This window comes from Triticum dicoccoides, chromosome 2B (assembly GCF_002162155.2).
Source record: "Triticum dicoccoides isolate Atlit2015 ecotype Zavitan chromosome 2B, WEW_v2.0, whole genome shotgun sequence".
In the NCBI taxonomy this organism is placed as follows: domain Eukaryota; kingdom Viridiplantae; phylum Streptophyta; class Magnoliopsida; order Poales; family Poaceae; genus Triticum; species Triticum dicoccoides.
Window position 1 is genome coordinate 116,501,672 of NC_041383.1, and position 4,609 is coordinate 116,506,280.

The 4,609-nt window shown below is 46.2% G+C and overlaps 1 long non-coding RNA gene across 1 annotated transcript; it reads left to right on the plus strand.

Moving 5' to 3' along the window:
- The first annotated feature begins 346 nt into the window (after nucleotides 1–346).
- On the plus strand, nucleotides 347–3,556 carry LOC119362489. The gene is made up of 6 exons (XR_005173432.1): nucleotides 347–697; nucleotides 1,235–1,859; nucleotides 1,974–2,392; nucleotides 2,469–2,858; nucleotides 2,945–3,008; nucleotides 3,097–3,556. It is a non-coding gene; the product is annotated as an uncharacterized LOC119362489 (long non-coding RNA).
- Nucleotides 3,557–4,609: the final 1,053 nt, after the last annotated feature.

Sequence of the window (4,609 nt, forward strand, 5' to 3'; positions counted from 1 at the left end):
ACTGTGAAAAGTTTCACAAAAAGTAAATTTCGCTTTGACTTCCTTTCGATAAAGACAAATTTTTAGTCAAAATAGCGTGAATAGTGACCTATAATAGCAAAGGACGTAGCGATTCGGTGCTCGAGCGCATCTGCTCCCGAAATCGCTGGCGTTGGCTCGCGTCTTGGGATCCCTAAAATTCGTTCTGACTCGTCTGAACCGAAGCAGCGAAAAAATAGCATACGACCCATATACAGTGGCGAACAGTGGGAGACTGCGGGCCCAAATCGTATGGGAGTACGGCCCAGATTCGTGGAGTTTTTCCTGATCCGTGGATGGAACTTTACTTTCCTTCTGAGCCGTGGAACAGTTGCCTGGTACATCCAGATCCGATTTGGTGGTTCTCGAAACCTGCCGCCGCCACGGTTGGCTGCCCCAATTTCCCCGGAGCTGCTGAAGGCTGCGGTTGTTCTGGCGTGCCGGCGATGGAAGATGTTGCCCACATCTAGATCTGGTTCCTCTCGCTGTGCTCTCGCAGCAGGATGGCACCAGTGCTGTGCTGGTTGACACGAATACTGGGTCCGGGTCGGGCAGCATGTCGGCGGCGGTAGTCGAGGTAGGCCGCAGGGTGACGGCGCCGTCGGCGGCAAGCTTCTCGGACAAGGTCCACGCAGTCTATGAACCGAGTCAATCCTAAGGCGCCGGGCTGGACCAAAAGGTATGACCTGAACCATGTCCTGGGTAGATGTTAATGTTTCCTGAATGTTGCGTTGTTGTCCTGCAATTCTATGAGGTCACTGTTGTGGTACTGGTACGTTGGATTACAGATCAACCCTAACTGAAATTGGTCGCTCATGTAATGTATGGCTGGGATAAGTAGGTAGTTATGCTCGGCCAGTACATAGATTGTTCTTACTTGACAAATCAGGTTATGTCTTGGGAGTGCACCTCCAGACAGACCGTCGTGTCCATCTAGGATGAGTGCCTTAGAGCAGTCAATTCACAAGTGTAGTTCGGCCTGAACCAGGACCGAGTTTCGACTTGCTTGGTGAGGCGTATGACTTTACAATTTGTATTCGTGGGACATTGGGTTGGGGCTAATGTATTGGCAAAAGCAGATTGAACACCAAGGACCAAGTCAATGCAAGAGAACATTTGTGACTGCTCGGCGTGCGCAAAATACTGTTTAATCATTTATGTGAACTATTTAAATAGTTCAATTGTCGTTGACAGTGATGCTCTATTTTGCAAGCAGGGGAAGCCAGAAGCCGAGAGCAGCAGGTCATGCAGATGCGAGTGCCCTGCTTTGATATGGCTCTTTCGGGCTTCTAATAGTTTGTATGTAACAGAGCACCATGTAAACCACAACCATTCCATGTCTCACCATGGGCCAAGGGAAAACAATGTAAACCTTGGGAAGGTGTACAACATTATTGGAAGCGTCTTCAGCTCGGTTGAGAAGGTGTTGTTCACAAAGAGGGCGCTCATGAACATATGGTGTAAGATAAGCCGAGAGCGAGCTGATGATGATGTTAGAAAGACGTTGGAAGTGTTCGCAGACATTGTTGCAGGGGACCCAGACTTTACATATTCTTGCTGATAGTGATAGCAGGGTGAAAACTTTGATGTGGACAAATGGGAGCAGCCGAATGCAATACCGATTCTTTGGTCATGTGGACATGTGGTTACATTCGACACGACGTACTTGGCAAATCTATATGACATTGCTGTTTGGGCTTTTGTGGGAGTGAATAACCATTTCCAAAGCATCATCCTCACTGGCGTGCTGATGTGGGATGAGCAAGTAGAGAGTTTCAAGTGGGTTTTCGGTGAGTTTCTCCATATGATGGGAGGACCGGCACCTAAAACCATCCTGACAGGTTAGTAAATATTTTGATTGTTGTTGTGTGTGCTTGCATTATTCTTGCTTTGGCTCTGAATTGAAGAAACAAGCTTGCAAATTGAGTATTACTAACTGGTCACATGTCTAACAGTAAAGTTTATCCAAATAGCATGCACTGTTAGTGCAAATGGCACGCACCAAAGAAAGCAAAGGAGAGCCTAGTGCCACTCTACACAAAGAAGTGTGAGTTCCAAGCTGAGTTCTATAAAGGCGTGAACCACATGTTGACTACGGATGAGTTTGAGACAGCGGGGGGTATGCTGCTTGACAAGTACAACGTGAGGAAGAATGACCCAGATATATGAAACAAGATCAAAGTGGGCGAAGCCATACTTCAAAGGTGTTTTCTGCACCAAAATGACAAGTACGCAAAGAAGCGAGAGTGCGAACAAGATGCTGAAGTCCTATATGCCCCCAGCGAGCCTGATGCACGTCTTTGTTAGGCAATACATGAGGCTCCAGTTTGACCACGAGAGGGAGGAAAGCTACGAGAAGAAAAAGAGAATGCTTGTGAGTACAATTCGTGTTGCATAATATTTAAGTTTGGTATATAGTGTTAATAGCTAATTTATTTTTCAATGAATAGGGTGGTACTCCAAACTAATGGGATACATAATTGACTGGCTGAAGAAGGCAAGGATAATGGGAACGGGCAGAACCATCGCACTAACTGATATGCTTCGTCTGGGCTGCAGTTTAATGTGTAGTTGTTGCGCATTGCAGTTCATGTTCCGGGTGCTACTCATAGATTGCTGGTCCCCGTACATCTTGACATAGAGAAGAAGGAATTTATGGTGCTCAATCCAACTGAGACTGATCCAGCAGATGAGATGAACAGGAAGCACAAGGCTTTGGCAAGGAAATTCCAGCTCAGATTATGCCACCGTTTTAATGACATGTTTGGTGCTGGCTTGGTCGAGACTATTGGGTGGACCTTTATGTACCTCTTAGTGGGGCAGCATGAACCATGTACAAGGTGAGTTTGTTCATTCGGATATTTAAAAATTAATTTTGGAACCTTACAATTATTGAAAGCTATGATGGAAATACCATGCTCACCAGGGAGGAAAGTGACGTCTACATCCTGGGGTTCACCGGGCTTTAGCTTCGTTCAGCGCTTAGCTCGGTAAGAACTAGGAATTGAGTGGGTGTCTGAAAAAAAAGCAACTTAGTCCGTGCACTAAGCCATGCTTTCTGCTCTTGTATTGCTGCAGGAGCAGCTAGATCACCTTCGGCAGAGAATTGCATGCGAGATTGTGATCATGATGGGAATAAGGGAGATCTCCCAGATTTCCTGTGCGAGGAGATCATTGACTGAAGGGAATGAATTGTGGTTCAACATTCATGCTGGCTGTTCAGATCTTTGGTCCATGCGACACGAGTGCTATGTCCGTGGAAGTGCCCCTCTTATGTTTCAGGGGCTTTTGGAGCACCCCAACCCTCAGCAGAACCTGAAATCCAATGAAACTTATTTGAATTTGTACTTTTTTAAGACCTAAGTAGAGTTGGTAGAACCACTTGTGTGGAGTGTTGTGAGATGCCACATCATTTAAGCATCAGCGCCTATATTTGTAAAGCCACTTGAAATTTCATGGAATTTACTTCCATTAGTTGTTGAAAACCCCAAGCAGATAACTGTATTTCTAAAGCTCAAGCAGAGTACTTGGAACTAAATCTGTGACATGTTTTCAGACGCCAAAACATGATGTTCTGAATTTGAAAATCACACCCGTATGTGATGACGATTTGTACTCTGGGTCTGCATGAATTGTTGTGCGCTAGTTAAGTACTTTGGCATAAAAAAATAGGACTCCAGAACATCGGACGTCTATGTGTGCAGAAGCGAAGCAGGTGGTGACCAGCCCGGGCTGTTTGTTGGGGAAGCACCAGCCCGGGCTGGGCGGACGGCCGTTACATCAGGTGTGGCCTCAATACGGCTCAGGCTGGCACAAGATAATGACTGGGCTGCTGTTCTGCCAAAATAAATGCGCCTGTGCGCCGACAACGATAATAGGCGATACAGCCAGAATACCACAGCATATACGTTTGAGGGCGTGGATCCATATGCGAAGGAATGGAGGAGATTTCAGGACCAGCTGAGCCTGAGCTCAGATTTGAATATCCGATAAATTTTGTCTTTTTCTCTGTGAAGTCAACATTGTTTTTTTAATTGATATACTAGTGCACATGTAAGTCACGTTTAATCTAAAAATACTTTGACCTATTTTGACTTTTTATTTAATTAAAAAAATGCCATATAGGGTGTATATACTGTTAGGGAACGCAGTAATGTTAAAAATATTCCTACGATCACACAAGATCTATCTAGGTGATGCATAGCAAAAAGAGGGGAGAGTGTTGTCTACGCATCCTCGTAGACCGAAAGCGGAAGCGTTATGACAACGCGGTTGATGTAGTCGTACGTCTTCACGACCCAATCGATCCTACCACCGAAGGTACGTCACCTCCGCGATCTACACACATTCAGCTCGGTGACGTCCCATGAACTCTAGATCCAGCTGAGGTCGAGGGAGAGTTTCGTCAGCACGACGGCGTGATGACGGTGATGATGAAGTTATCGATGCAAGGCTTCGCCTAAGCACTACAACGATATGACCGAGGTGGAAATCGGTGGAGAGGGGCATCGCAGACGGCTAAACAATCAACTTGTGTGTCTATGGGGTGCCCCCTCCCCTGTATATAAAGGAGTGGAGGAGGGGAGGGCCG